Source organism: Triticum dicoccoides, chromosome 4A, assembly GCF_002162155.2.
Source record: "Triticum dicoccoides isolate Atlit2015 ecotype Zavitan chromosome 4A, WEW_v2.0, whole genome shotgun sequence".
Classification (NCBI taxonomy): domain Eukaryota; kingdom Viridiplantae; phylum Streptophyta; class Magnoliopsida; order Poales; family Poaceae; genus Triticum; species Triticum dicoccoides.
The window spans coordinates 660279951-660296780 of NC_041386.1; positions in this window are offsets into that span (position 1 = coordinate 660279951).

Sequence of the window (16830 nt, forward strand, 5' to 3'; positions counted from 1 at the left end):
GTAAGCAAAAACATGTAGCTAGCTAGTAGGCAAAAACAGAGAATTGTAGTACAAGATAGTGTGACTCACTGGAAGTTGTAAGGAAGTAGTATATCTTCATTGTATTTGAGGCGCTTCAAGAACTCTAGCATGTTGTCCTCTACGTCCTTTTGATGATGTGGATTTATCCGCCATGTGTATTCATTAACGGTGTTTGGGTCAATGAACCCAATGCCAAAGCGTCCACCTTTTCTCATTTCATACATCTTCATCCTGCATAATACCACAGAAAAGAATATAGTGAGGATAGTTACAGGTAATGATTGATCAAAAGGATCACTACAGCTAGCTTGAGACTTAAATTACAGAAAGAAATCACTTACAGACAATAGCAACTGACGATAGATTTGTCGAGTGCGTCTTGATTGTATAACTGAAACAGTTCAGAATACTCAACGGACAGAGCTTTCTCATGGAAGTAATGCTCCTCCTTGACATTCACCATGAGGGACAATCGATCTGAAATCTTGGTAATGTTCATGTACCATTGATGCAATTCATACATTCTCGTTGGGAGGTTCTTGACCTTGTCTGGCTCGACCAAAGGGTTGGCCCCGGACATATTTCCGTTTTATTTCATCCTCTCTAAGCATAGGCATGGGCTCGATCTTGAGGAGTTGTCCAACAGTGATGTTGAGAACTTCATCCTGCATTATATGGTCCTTGGTTATTACCACATTGCCCACCTCGGGAACGTAAACTGTTTGCCCACAATAATATTGGGCGCGCGTACTGTCACGTGTTGTTGGCACAACAAGCGAGGGGATCGATTGCGCCGCCTGTTCTCCCAGCCGGGGAATGGTTTTCCCGCATTTTTTGACAGCTGCTTGTTGTTTGCTCGATCCCTAGCTCGCCTCCTTACGTAGACGTGCTCGATTTAACTTCCTGATGTGGCGCTCATAGTCTGTGTCAACAGGCTTGGGAGCTGGTGGTTGAGCCATACGAATGAAGTGGTCAATCATTTCCTCAGGCACTTTCTCCCTTGGCGGCAGTGGCGGTTTCGGTGCAAAATGGGCTTCCACCTCGGCCTTTGATATGGCTGGGTTTTCCTCCTCGGACTTGTCATAAGCCCTTTGCGGAAGAGGCGTGAGGCTTGGACCATATTTATATCGCTTGCCTCCGCCTGTACTTCCTGTACTACCTCGACTCGTACCGCTACGCACCATAGCTGCGGGGTGTCTCTTCTGCGATTGCTGAGGCGGCGGAGACGGCTGACGGGGCTGAGTTGGACGAGGAGGAGTGGCCTGAAGCTATGCCGGACTTGGAGGAGTGGCCTGAGGTTGTGCCGGACTTGGAGGAGGAGTGGACGTCTGACGTTGTGGCGGACTTGGAGGAGGAGGAGTGGCCTGACACTTTGCCGGACTTGGAGGAGGAGTGGCCTGAAACTTTGCCGGACTTGGTGGACTTGCAGGAGCGGGAGTCTGCTAACTCGGTGGCGGACTTCGACGAGGAGTCGGCTGACGCGGTGTCGGTGGCCTTCGAAAGATGATGCAATCCTTTTTCCATAGGATGATACGATGTTTGGCCTCTCCGAGAAAGCGCTCGTCGTCACCTCCAGGAATGTCAAGCTGTAGCTCCGAATATGGTGGGTCCACCACCTCATCAACCAAGACACGAGCATAGCCCGCTGGAATCGGGTTGCAATGGAAGGTTGCCTCAGGGGGATTTGTAAAAGCAACAGCGTCCGCCACCTTCATGGATATGTCCGTTATTTTGACGTGTAGCTCGCAGTTAGTGTTCTCCGTGATGTCATCCACGGGGTATCTACCCAGCATTGCGTCGTTCGGGGCGGAACCCACGCTGCTTCTCGGCAATGGATGGGGCGGTGCTATCCAATGCTGGATCATCCGCTAGAAGCTGCAGCTGCTGAGACCCCCTTTGCTGGGTAAGTGAGTCGATCTGCTCCTGCTGCCGCTGGAATTTGACTGCCAATTCCGCTTGACTTGCTTCTAGGCCTTGAAGGCGTTCATAGTCCCGCTTCCTCTGCTCCTCCTCCATCTTCCTCTTCTTCTCCTCCGCAATCTTCTTTCTCGCACGGGTTCTGTAGTCGGTGTTCTAGTCTGAAAATCCCTCATACCACGGAATAGCGCCCTTGCCTCGTGTTCTTCCCGTGTGTTCAGGATTTCCCAGGGCACGCGTAAGCTCGTCGTTCTCTCTGTTGGGCTGGAACACCCCCGATCGTGCCTCTTCTATTGCAACAAGTATCGCATCGTCGGCTCCCTTCAGACTTGCCTTCGTCGAAACATTGCCTGTCTTCGGGTCCAACTCCCCCCATGCGCATAGAACCAAGTCCTGCACCTGGGGGGCCAGCTTTTAGTAACCGGAGTGACACCTGCATCCTCCATCTCTTTCTCAGACTTATCCCACTTAGGCATTGCCACCGCATAGCCACCTGGCCCCAACTTATGGAACTTATCCTTTTTTCGGCATTCTTCTTGTTTATTCTCGATCGTTCCTTAGCTAATTCCGAATCCTTGAATTTCATGAAATCGTCCCAATGAGCACGTTAGTTCTCTAGTGTTCCCTCGAATACTGGAGTCTTCCTTCCTCCCTTGACGTACTTGTCCCATTCACGATTCTTGTGGTTCTTGAATGCAACCGCCATCTTCCTAAGAGCAGCGTCCTTGACTTTCTGCACATCTGCTTTTGAGAAATGATCTGGTAGGGTGAAATGTTCCATGAGAGTATCCCAAAGCATATCTTTTTGATTCTTGTCGACAAAAGTAACATCTGGACGTGGCTTTGCTGGCTCTCTCCATTCTTGAAGTTTGATCGGGAGTTGGTCCTTCACAAGAACTCCACACTGACGAACGAACTTGTCCACAATCTTCTTAGGCGCTAATGGTTCGCCATTAGGTCTGACTGCCTCGATATTGTACTTTACGCCCTCCTTCAACTTTTTGTTCGGGCCTTGTTTCGTCCTTTTGCCTGAAGATTTGCTCGATCCGGATGGCTGAAAGAACAAAGATCGATTCGTTAATATATCTTCAAGTCATTTAAAACATGTGATGATCACCAGATGCCTGCTTATATAAATATACCTCGCCGGTCTTTGTTGTTTCAGGATCAACATGTTCTTCGTCATCGTCATAATCGTAGTTCATGACTTCATCAATTCGGTCGTCGCGATCGAATATCATATCACCCTCTCCGGTGTTGTTTAGAAATTCGGAGCCGTCATAATCTTCTTCTTCATTCTGATCATCATCTGGCCCGCGTATCATATCGAACATGGTCTGTTCTCCCTCTCTATCGGTATTGTCTGCCATAGCTTTTATTTAACTAATCCAAAAGAAATATAAAACAATTTAGTATTCAAATTACATCGTCTCGAATAATAGATATAATCTTGAATACATCGTCTAGAATAATAGATATAATCTCGAATACATCGTCTCAAATAATATATAATATTGAATAGTACATCACTGGCTAGGTAGCTAACTAAAGATCGAATACTACAGAAGAATTTAGGACACTCGCGGTTCCTGCGGCGCGGTCGGTGGACACCCAAAGAGAAGGAACCCTCACAGGATCATAGCTGAAGTGAGATCCCTGAAGAAACTGCCAGGTATTGGAGAACCTGCCGCCTTCTAACGCAACCATGTAGCGATGGACGTGCTCGTCCTCCTCCCTGACACGGCGACGTACCACCTCCGGCGGGGCCGGGTCCCTCCGCACCGAAACTGGCCCACGCGAACGCCACCAAACGAGATCAGGGTCGACGACGGGACCCGGGGCCGGGTTCCTCATCAAGCGGCGCGCCCCTCCAGGCAGCACCTCCCAGTGCCAGCCCGGCAGAGCCCAGTCCCGGACATGGGTCAGCCGGACGTCGTCGCGGACGGGTCGACGGCGAGGATGCGGGCCGGGCATCATCAGAACAAATACTAGCTATATGCCCGCAAAAAGTAACATTTTTTTAATGATTGGATTTTGATAACTAAAATTTCTAACATTTCTATATAACACTAATTACGCTATCATTGCATATGTCAAAAATCTATATACTATTTCATACCAATTAAGCATCTAACACTAAAAACAGAAAACACAACTTCTATACATCCATTAAAAAACTGAAAAACAACATTATATAAAAATTTTCCATACTAATTAAACACTAATTATATCCATCTAACATGCATTCATACAAATATAATAGTGAAAAAATAATAATCTAAATAATCTAAACTAATTAAACATACAAAATACGTATATATTAATATATACATGCATTAATTCATACATATGTACGTGTGTGTGTGTGTGTTCATCATGCTTGTGTGTGTGTATGGGCTCGGGAGGGGCGGCGCCCATGGTGGCCGCCGGGGGCGAGGGAGAGGGGTTAGAGGGGGAGAGCTCACAGCGGGGCGACGGCGACGGCGAGGCGATGGCCGGGGGCGGTGACGGGCCGGGGCGTGACACGGGGGTGGCGACGCGGGGACGGCGCGACGGGGACGGGCCCGGGGCGGCGACGGAGACGAGGGCGGCGACGGGGACGGGGGCGGCGACGGCGACGGCGTCGATCAATCGGGGCGCGCGGGCGGTGCTTCAATGGGGAAACAGAGGAAGAAACAGAGGGAGAATGAAATTTTCGCAAGTGTTGTATATATAGGAGAGGCCTTTAGTACCGGTTGGAGCCACCAACCGGTACTAAAGGCCAGTTTTGGCCAGCCCAAGCGACGGGAAGCGACCCCCTTTAGTACCGGGTGGTGGCACAAACCGGTACTAAAGGCCCCCCCTTTAGTACCGGTTGGTGGCTCCAACCGGTACTAAAGGCCTCGCGCTGCCACCCCAAAGTTTAGTCCCACCTCGCCGGGCGAAGGGCAGCCGCACTGGTTTATAAACCCAACCGCGGCTCCCACTTCGAACTCCTCTATATAGCAGACTTGTGGGCCTAAACTCTGCGTGCTGCCCAGTGAGTATGCTGGGCCTTTAAGGCCTGTAATTACACACGTGTGGCCTATCAGGCCCACAGGGCAGCGCCCCAATTTTTTTAATAGTTTTTTTCTTTTCTGCTTTATTTTCTTCTATTTATTTTTGCGTAGTTTTTTGTATAGTTTTTTCTTTTCTGTTATATTTATTTTCTTCTATTTATTTGTGAGTAGTTTTTCATCTAGTTTGCCAAAATTCAACATTTTCAGAGTTCATTTTGTAGTGATTTTCAATTTCACGGTCATTTTGTAAACGATTGAAAAATAGCAAATATAATTTTTTTTCTTTTCTGCTTTATTTTTTCTTCTTTTTATTTCGGAGTAGTTTTTTCTTTTCTGCTATATTTATTTTCTTCTATTTATTTCTGAGTAGTTTTTTATATAGTTTTTTCTTTTCAGCTATAGTTTTTCTTCTTTTCTGCTATTTTTTCTTTTCTACAAAACTTGATGGTCAAAGTCTGGAGTTATAACTTAAAAAAAAGAAATGTCAACGTGCAATTAGTTTTTGCCATAACAGAAGAAGTCCGGAGTTGTAATAAATTATTAAAAATAAAAAAGAGGTGCAATGCTCGTTAATTTGCTTCAAGCCTTTCGGAATAGTGTAAACTGCACTACGCATAGCTCTGTGCAGCCTACCGTATTCCTGAAGGCTTGATGCTAAGCAACGTGAGCATTGAGCCTCTTCTTCATCATCTCTGCACTTAGGGCTTATAAACCGCTCCTAGTCCCTCTCACTTCGCGAGGTGGGAATAAAAAACAGCTTACGTCTGGTTCATCCATGAACCGGTACTAAAGGTGCTCGTGGGGCCCCAGCCTTACCTGACACAACCTCATTAGTATCGGTTCGTGGTACGAACCGGCACTAAATGGTGATGGTGGGGCCATAGCCTGATCGGAGGCTGACACAGCCTCTTTACTACCGGTTCGTGGCATGAACCGGTACTAAAGGTTCGCCACGAACCGATGCTATTGATCGCCGCCACGAACCGGCACTAGTGTACACATTAGTGCCGGATGAAATTCCAACCGGCACTATTGTGCTTCACATTTGACCCTTCGCCACGACCCGGTACTAAAGGGGGTGCACTGGCGCAGGTGCGGTGCGGCAAGTTTAGTCCCACCTCGCTAGCCGAGGGGCGACCGCACTGGTTTATAAACCCCCTTGCGGTCGCTCTCTCGAGATCCTCTCCAAAGCAGGCCTACTGGGCCTACGTGTTCTTTGCTGCCCTGTGGGACCACTTGGCCTTTGCGGGCCTGCATCCTGGCCCAACAACAGGTTGGGTTTCTAGTCGTATGCAGGCCGCTCTGGCCTAGTAGGCGGGTTTTTCTTTTTTTTTGCTTTATTTATTTTTGTGTTCTTTTTTTGTGTATTTAGAGTTTCTTTGTGAATATTTTTGCTTTAGGTACAAAAAATTACAAACTTTCTGTTAGTGCCCGTAGTTTTCAAATTTGAATAGTTTAAATTTTGAATTATTTGAAATTAGTGTGAATCACTAGTTTGTGAATAACTTAACTTTAAAAATCAGTAAAGGCATGAAAGAATTTGTTTGCACATAAAATTTCTTCGCGTTTCAAACGCCAAAACACATAACTACCCTAACTATTACAGAGATTCCCCTTTGGGTGTGACACACAGAAGAAAGTGATGATAGTGAAGCCGATCACATTCCAGATCTTTGGGTGTGAAACTTTTTCTTCGCGTGTGTCCCTTTGCGCCGTAACCATGGAAAATCTTCATCATTTAACGGGATGCTCGGGTCAATATTCACTCTGAATGGAGCAATTTCATCAAACTTTTTATAATCTTCTGACTTGTCTGTCTTGTCATCCACTCCCACGATGTTTCTCTTCCCAGAAAGAACTATGTGCCGCTTTGGCTCATCGTACGATGCATTCGCTTCCTTATCTTTTCTTTTTCTTGGCTTGGTAGACATGTCCTTCACATAGAAAACCTGTGCCACATCATTGGCTAGGACGAATGGTTCGTCTGCATACGCAAGATTGTTGAGATCCACTGTTGTCATTCCGTACTGTGGGTCTTTCGTTACCCCGCCTCGTGTCATATTGACCCATTTGCATCGAAACAAAGGGACCTTTAAACCACGTCGATAGTCAAGTTCCCATATGTCCTGTATATAACCATAATATGTTTCCTTCCTCGTCTTGGTTTCTGCATCAAAGCGGACACCACTATTTTGGTTGGTGCTCTTCTTATCTTGGGCGATCGTGTAAAATGTATTACCATTTATCTCGTACCCTTTGAAAGTCATTATATTCGAAGATGGTAACTGGGACAGCAAGTACAGGTCATCTTCAATAGAGGTGTCATGCATGGTACGTGTCTGCAACCAGCTGGCGAAACTCCTGGTTTGTTCACGTGTAATCCAGTCATCAGACCGCTCCGGGTGTTTGGAGCATAGCAAATTCTTGTGTTCATCCATATACGGAGCCACCAAGGCGGAATTCTGTAGAACTGTGTAGTGTGCTTCAGTGAGAGAATGTCCGTCCATACATATTATTTGTTCCCCTCCTAGCGTGCCTTTTCCATCCAGTCTGCCCTTATGCCGCGATTCAGGAACACCAATCGGCTTAAGGTCAGGAATAAAGTCAATACAAAACTCAATGACCTCCTCATTTTGATGGCCCTTGGAGATGCTTCCTTCTGGCCTAACACGGTTATGAACATATTTCTTTAAGACTCCCATGAACCTCTCAAAGGGGAACATATTGTGTAGAAATACAGGACCCAAAACGTTAATCTCTTCGCATAGGTGAACTAGGACGTGCGTCATGATGTTGAAGAAGGATGGTGGGAACACCAACTCGAAACTGACAAGACATTGCACCAAATCATTCTGTAACCTTGGTATGATTTCTGGATCGATTACCTTCTGAGAGATTGCATTGAGAAATGCACATAGCTTTACAATGGCTAATCGAATATTTTCCGGTAGAAGCCCCCTCAATGCAACCGGAAGCAGTTGCGTCATAATCAGGTGGCAGTCATGAGACTTTAGGTTCTGGAACTTTTTCTCTGCCATGTTTATTATTCCCTTTATATTCAACGAGAAGCCAGACGGTACCTTAATACCGAGCAGGCATTCAAAGAAGATTTCCTTCTCTTCTTTGGTAAGAGCGTAGCTTGCATGACCCTGATGTATGCCGTCTTCTCCGTGCATACGTTGCTGGTCCTCCCATGCCTCAGGTGTATCTTTTGTCTTCCCATACACGCCCAAGAAGCCAAGCAGGGTCACGCAAAGATTCTTCGTCACGTGCATCACGTCGATTGCGGAGCGGACCTCTAGGTCTTTCCAATATGGCAGGTCCCAAAATATAGATTTCTTCTTCCACATGGGTGCGCGTCCGTCAGTGTCCTTCGGAACAGGTTGTCCGCCAGGACCCTTTCCAAATATCACCTTCAAATCCTTGACTATATCATGTACATCAGCACCAGTATGGTGGCGAGGCTTCGTCCGGTGATCCGCCTCACCTTTGAAATGCTTGCCTTTCTTTCTTACGGGATGCCTGCTCGGAAGAAATCGATGATGTCCCAGGTACACATTCTTCTTACAACTATTCAAATATATACTGTCGGTATCATCCAAAAAGTGCGTGCATCCGCGGTATCCCTTGTTTGTCTGTCCTGAAAGGTTACTGAGAGCAGGCCAATCATTGATGGTCACGAACAGCAACGCCTTTAGGTCAAATTCTTCCCCCATGTGCTCATCCCACGCACGTACACCTGTTCCATTCCACAGTTGTAAGAGTTCTTCAACTAATGGCCTTAGGTACACATCAATGTCGTTGCCGGGTTGCTTAGGGCCTTGGATGAGCACTGGCATCATAATGAACTTCTGCTTCATGCACAACCAAGGAGGAAGGTTATACAAACATAGAGTCACAGGCCAGGTGCTATGGTTGCTGCTCTGCTCCCCAAAAGGATTAATGCCATCTGCGCTTAGACCAAACCATACGCTCCTTGCGTCATCTGCAAACTCCTTCCCGTACTTTCTTTTGATTTTTCTCCACTGCGACCCGTCAGCGGGTACTCTCAACTTTCCGTCTTTCTTACAGTCTTCTCTGTGCCATCGCATCGCCTTGGCATGCTCTTTGTTTTAGAACAAACGTTTCAACCGTGGTATTATAGGAGAATACCACATCACCTTGACAGGAATCTTCTTCCTGGGGCGCTCGCCCTCGACATCACCATGCTCATCGCGGCTGATCTTATAGCGCAATGCACCACATACCGGGCAAGCGTTCAAATCCTCGTACTCACCGCGGTAGAGGATGCAATCATTAGGGCATGCATGTATCTTCTGCATCTCTAACCCTAGAGGGCAGACAACCTTCTTTGCTTCGTACGTACTCTCGGGCAATTCATTGTCCTTTGGAAGCATATCCTTTATCATTACCAGCAACTTTCCAAATCCCTTGTCAGATACACCATTCTCTGCCTTCCATTGCAGCAATTCCAATGTGGTGCCCAGCCTTTTCTTGTCACCTACGCAATTCGGGTACAACAATTTTTCGTGATCCTCTAACATGCGCTGCAACTTCTTCTTCTCCAAATCACTTGCGCATTTTCTCTTTGCATCGGCAATGGCCCGACCTAGATCATCAACGGGCTCATCTGATGCCTCTTCTTCAGCTTCTTCCCGCATTGCCGGCTGAGCTTCTTCCCGCATTACCGGCTCAGCTTCTTCCCCCATTGTTGTATCATCATATTCAGGGAACCCATGGCCAAGATAGCTGTCGTCGTCCTCTTCTTCTTCATTGTCTTCCATCATAACCCCTCTTTCTCCGTGCTTGGTCCAAACATTATAGTGGGGCATGAAACCGGACTCAAACAGGTGGACGTGAATGGTTCTTGACGTAGAGTAATTGCGACCATTCTTACAACCAGCACATGGACAAGGCATAAAACCATCCGCCCGCTTGTTTGCCTCAGCCGCAAGCAGAAAAGTATGCACGCCCTCAACGAACTGGGGAGATCATCGGTCATCGTACATCCATTGCCGGCTCATCTTCATTACACAACACCGAATAGACCAAATTAATACAAGTTCATACATAAAGTTCATACAACACTTAAATGCAACAAACAAATAACTCTCTCAAGCAACTCCAAATACATCTTGTGATCATCGACGATATCGGCAACATGCAACTCCAATTCCATCTTCTCCCCCTCAATTCTTTTCAATTTTTCTTTCAAGTACTCGTTTTCTCTTTTAACTAAATTTAACCTCTCGACAATAGGGTCGGTTGGAATTTCCGGTTCACATACCTCCTAGATAAAAATATCTATGTCAACTTGATGGGCATAATTTGTCATAAACACGAAATGCAACAAATAGTTTTAAAAGAGAATATACCACATCCGAATCATAACAAGGACGAGGGCCGACGCGGACGGATATCAAAACCACGGCACTATGTATAACAAACAATGTACGGGTAAGATAATTATTATACGAGTAACTATATATCCAAATCACACAAACATCAATTTTTTATATAAAATTTCATGAACAAGAGGCTCACCACAAGGTGGTGCCGGCGACGGGACAGTGCGGGCGATCGACGGTGGTTACGACGGAGATTTGGAAGGCACTAAGTAAACCACACCTACATATGCAAACTAAGTGTTATTTTGACCTCAAATTGCATATAAATCAAATACTACCAGATATAATTCCTCCCAAATTACTAAAACCCACAATTAATCACTATATAAACCAATGCAAGAGCTAATCTAGCAATGAGAGATGAACGGACAAAGTTGCTAACGTTGGTGATCATTTGAATGGATGAGGGCCTGCAAATCTTGACAAATTTGGGGCAACTTTTATGATGAACTCGAGAGTAAGAAGGGAAGAACAGAGGAGAGGGAGAGGGGAAAGGGGGAAGAACAGAGTGCGGGTGGACGAAGGGTTTATATAGGACGACCTTCAGTACCGGTTCGTGCCACGAACCGGTACTAAAGGTGCTGGAAGGGCCCCACTCTGACAACATCCTGCCTCCACTTTCTTTAGTACCGGTTTGTGGCACGAACCGGTGCTAAAGGTTCGCCACGAACTGGTACTAAAGAGCTCCTCCCGCCTAGCCGTTGGAACCGGCACTAATGGACACATTAGTACCGGTTCTGTTACAAACCGGGACTAATGTGTCTCACATTTGACCCTTTTTCTACTAGTGCATGATGGGTGCGTGTGTGTGTGCATGCTCTGGGTATGGGTATGGCCAGGAACAAGACTAATAAGCAGCCTTGATCTCCACTAGTACTAATTAATCATGCCTGCAAAGTTAGCTACTACGGCCTCACTGTTATCACTGCTCTCATTAGTGCAAGTATCACATCACATCATGCTTCAGAAACAGGTTATATATATATGATGGCTGCAGATATCTTGTCTTGCTTCAGAAAAAAAGTGAGAAGCTGAATTAGTTACCATGCGTAGAGACATCCCTTCTCCTGGCGGCGCTTCTGCGCGTGCTCATAGTAGGACATGCCCCTGTGGCGGCGGAGGGTTGTTATACATCTTGCTGCTGGCCGGCTAGGCTCCTCTTCTCTCCGGCTTGCTTTAGATGATTAGATCTCTCTTAAATTGTGTGCGTAAGTAAGGTTATAGGACATTGCATTTGGATGGGTGTATTTATAAGTCAGGAGAGGTCCTACACTTGTCAAAGCCCAGCTGCCAAGTGTACATTCACATCCAAATGTATCTTCTAACATAAATTAGAAGTATCCTCGTGGAGACAAAAACAGGACTTAATTGGCTTCCTTCGACCCTAAGGTTTCAAATTTGTTAGCTACCTAGTGTGATTCCCATTGAATTGATTCACTATACTGCCATATTTGACCGGGAAAGGTCCAAAATAAGATGTCCAACATTTGTCGATGCCCAACATTAATAGGGCAACAGTTGTCGATGCCCAACGACAAGTGTACATCATATGTGAATTTACTAGTATCTTCTAACATAAATTAATTTGAAGTATCCTTGGGGAGACAAAAATGGGATTTGATTGGTTTCCTTCGATCGATCCGAAGATTTCTAAATTGTCATCTACCCACTATAATTTCCATAGAATTGAGTTACCACACAGCTGGCATGTTTGACTGTCAAAAGTCCAAATTAAGAAACAGACCATGCAGGGGATGGGGTCCCCCTTCCAGCTGACGATATTTTTCTTAGCAGCTAAGGAGTGTACCAATACTGGCAGCAGAATGGATGACAAGTGGGTGCCTCTTACGTCGTGTTCTTGGTTTTATCTTGGCGTGGATTTTTTTCGTCTGCTGGCGAGGTCGCTGATTACAAACTAGTCGACGTCGTATTCTAGAAGGAAAATCCATCAGCGTCGACGGGGACATCAAAGAGGATTTGTTTCATCTGGCCTCTGTGTGGTCTTACTTGGCGCCCATTCATTTGCAAGCAGAAGTGACCACGAAAGTATATCGCTCGCGCCTGAGAACCGCCACAAAATAGATTAGATTATAACACCTATATGTTATTATGTTATGATTGGAAAGTTCCAATCCATTCAATATATTTAGGCTCACTTTAAATCCCCATCACGGATCTCCTTGTAATGTCTTTCTAGCATTAACAATAATTAATAAAGATTTAGGGAACCGTGTTGTAATTTTTCCACAAAAAATGGGCCTGAACTGCTGCCTCAAGTATGTATTCCGCATAGTAATAACATAGGGGTCCAAATTCAAACTAGGACTTGAATCCAGAGGTGGGTGTATGCATTTATAACACTAACGTATTAGTTTTGACCTCATAACACCGACATCCCCAATAACTTGCACAAAATGATACACGTACGCTATCACGCTAGTACTCGTCAGTCCATTAGATGTAGTGTACATGCTTGCTATGTGTATAGTCATATCAAAGGCCCATGAGCTAGCATATGACAACGGTGATGATATGGTTCTATCATAAAAGGCAAGGATGACAAATCAAATTAACTATGGTAGAACTAGTGCATGTGCTGAAATTGGAGACACCCCTTGCTGCACAAGCCGATAAATGCAATGCATTGGGCTACCGAAGCACCATCACATTAACATTTCCTAACAGATAAATATTGTTGCATTCCAAGCCTCTCAGGTCCAGTTCTTCTAGTAATGAGGATGATAACATCTATAGATTCATTAATGAGTGGTCACCATCTTATTTAAACGAGTTGCATAGGTTTGAGAGGCATTAGGGATTATTCTATGGCAGGGCAGTAGATGAAAGTGAGACCGCTTGAGCAATACAGTACTACATCCGTTTCAGTTTACAAGTCCTGCGCATATACCTAGATTGCCAATTTTATCACCCTAATATAAACTATATAACACAAAAATTATATCTTTTGAAAGTAGAAACTCCGAAGTTTATGTTGGTATATTTTTTTGTAATATATGACTTGTATTAGATTGGTCAAATTCACGACCTAGGGGTACGCACACGCCCTGTAAACTGAGAGAGAGCTAGTACTTTTATTTCTTCCATAGGAGCCAATTGGGCATATGCCCCATAAATGTCATAGATACTACCATGCGGGCTGTAATCCTCTTGTGTTTAGGATAGAGCAGTCTGCGGATACAAGGTTTCGCATCTGAATGTTGATAGACTTACTTGATCAACTAGGAGTAGACCAGTGGAATATCTGCTCTGTTTGGGTGTTTACCTTAGCCTTCCGGCCATCGCTGGTTCGTCGGTGATGGTCTGCGCACGGGCAGCGATGGTCGGTGTAGAGGGTGACTGTGAAGTGGCTGGTGGTGCTTCCCATCGCTTCTATGCCTCCTATGAATTGGACTAGGGTTAGGAGTGGGGAACAGTGGCGGTGACGAACCTCGTACCCCGTGCACTACAAGAAATATGTTAATCCATGACGGATTTCTATTGACGGTTTTAGAAACTGTCATCGATGGCCCGGTACAGCCCGCCAAGCCTGATAAAGCCCGCCTAACCACTCCCGTATAAAACCTAACCCTAAGAACTTGTTCCTCGGCCCGTGGCCAGACCCTCCTCCCGATTCCCCACCGTCTCCCACGCATCGCTGCCACTCGCAACCTGTTCGCCTCCATCCTCCCACAGCTCGCCGCCGGCCCTCCCACTTCCCTCCTTCCACCACGCAACTCTGGCAGCTGCCAGATCCGCTGGATCCCCCATCCAACCATCCCTCCGGCAACCCATCTGTCTCTCTCTCGTGCGATTCCGGCGACGTCGGCCACCACGTAACAGACTCACGACGTGGTCTCTGACCTCCGTCCTCCTGACCGGCTGGATCAGCCGATCCCGGTCTCCGGTGCTCGCCCACGGCCCCTATCCGATGGCTAGGGTTTTGGGTGCGGCGTCGCGTCCATCGACGGCATGTCTCCGGTGGCTCCTCTCCGTCGCACACCGCACCCCCACGCGCGCTCTCTGCCTCCCGGATGGCGCCCCTTAGCTCGGTACGCCCGCGCGTGTTGGGATCGACGCAGAGACCCCGGCCTCCTCTTTTGCGTCTCCTGCGCGGCCGCGCATCCTACGACGACCTCCTCTTCCGCGCGACGTTGGTGGCTGACCTGCACTGCGACAGCTGCATCATCTAGAAGCCTCTTTGGTGAGCTGCGTCCGTCCTCTGTTTTGAGCCCGTGACTGGGCTATACTTTGTTACCTGTAGATTACTACTTGTATGCGCCTAAATAATGGAATAAATTGGCTGGTAGGAATTATAGTCTTTCTTGTAGGTCTCGTTGCACCTCTAGTTGGTTCTACTATGTGTTGGATAGTGTGGGAAACCTGTTAATGCGATGGCCTGCATGCTGTTTCGTAGGTGCTTTTTGCATAACCATTTGAGTGGATGAATTATTTCGTGTTGTTTTCTAGGTGCCTTTTGCATAATGAGTTGAGTGGATGTTCTATTTGTAAGATCATCATTCAGGTATAACTAATGTTGCTAAAGTTAATGGTTTGCATACTGTTTTTTATAGTGCACAACCAATTTTGTGATCGATTTGCTTCCTAATAAGTCCGTGATGTATTCAATAACAACTCTTGGAAAACCAATACCATTAGAAGCTAGCCACTTGAGAAGGTTTGCTAATTTTTTGACAAATTCTGAATTAGTTATAACTTAACAATGACGTTGTGGCAGAATTTTGAAATAATGCTCTGCAGTATCAATAATAGATTGTGTTTGGTGCAACGTACTACATGTGCAAAGATCAAGCATTCTGATTCTTATGATACTGTTAGATGCTTCCATTCATGTGCAGCGATTTTAATATATGAAAGTAAAATAAGATCAATGGAATGGATTGTAGTAAAAATATTTGCATCTTACACCCAATTAAGTTCAGAGGACGAGCTACCAGTGGCAGCAAATGTGCAGTTTAGCTACTGCTTGCTGGACCTGCAGAGGTTTATAGTGTGACAGCAAAAGGTATTTCATTTTAGTTGCCACATTTCAAGGACTAGTAATTTGGTGTCTGATATATATATTTTTTGTCTCACCAATGCAAAGATGGAAAATATGTTACTTTTATTATTATCCAAAGGATGGTCAGTGTTGCACAACTTCAGGTTTCTGATGCTAATTCATTAATTCCAAGTAATAATGAATGAAACCACATATCCAATTGTCACACTAATATCTTTGCTTTGCACATTATAGTCGGTACATCTCCCACCTGATTGACGCCGACGACACCATCCTCGAGAGGTGAGCTTGATACCCTTCCATTCTTCATGTGAATTATTCCGGCCGTAGATTTTGAGCTGTTCAAGGTGCGGACTGTTGTGAGTTGTTCAAGGTGTGGACTGTTGTGTGGTTCCGGTAAAATTCTAACTGTGCGGATATTTCTATGTGCATAAAATCTGCACTAGACAGTGTCCCTGATATCATGCATTGTATCCATACTATATAGACTTTCCTAACTATTAGTTCACCATTTATCAAGTATTTTCTTGTTTCATAGTTTACTAGAGTACAGATTTAATTTTTTTTCATGTAATAACAAGTACACAACTTAGTACTCCACAAACAAACTATTTAGTGTGGGAGATCTCTTGATGAAACTGTATCATATTCTTTGTTAATATTTTGCATGCCATTTGAAGTTCACTTGGGAAGCAAGTATTGTTTAGTAATATATTTGTTAGTGCTTTGAGATGAACTTGCAGCATAAACATCGAGTTAGATGAAACATCCTTCGGTGCCGATTTTGATTTGAACATTGAGTTAGTATAGTCCATAACATTACATATTTTGATTTGAACTTGGCCTATTTTTATGCACAGTTTGCGTTAATTATCTTGAAATTAGTTTGTCACTTCTTTACTGTCATTCTTGTTTGTTAAGGAATGGTGTGGTACATTGTCTATGCTGGCAGAATTTTCTTTACGTAATTTTCAGCTAATCGCTTGTACAGAAAATTTTGATCCAGGTAATTTAAGTCCTTGTACGAGCGCACACAGCTTACCCTCACAAAAAAAGAACTAAGTGGCTGTCTCTCTCACTTTTGTTCTCATTTCTTTTAGAGTACAGAAACGGTTGATCAAGATAAACTAAATACATTTACATGCGCACAACTTCCTCTCAGAAAAAAAACTAATTTCATGTTTCTATCACATTTGTTTGCTTCCCTGAGAAATCTATGTTTGTTTGCTAGGCCAGAAAATAGACAGCTCCTAGCTTGGTTAGCCCCATGCACTTACTGTTTGTTCGATCCAGAACCGGTGACCGGACCAACAGCTGCTTCTACTTTACTTTTAGTTCTGTGATGTGTGCTTGTTACTTGTCACTTGTAGTTTAACATAGATTATACTTTCATTTGACACGCTTTTTTTGGACTATTTTTTTGAAC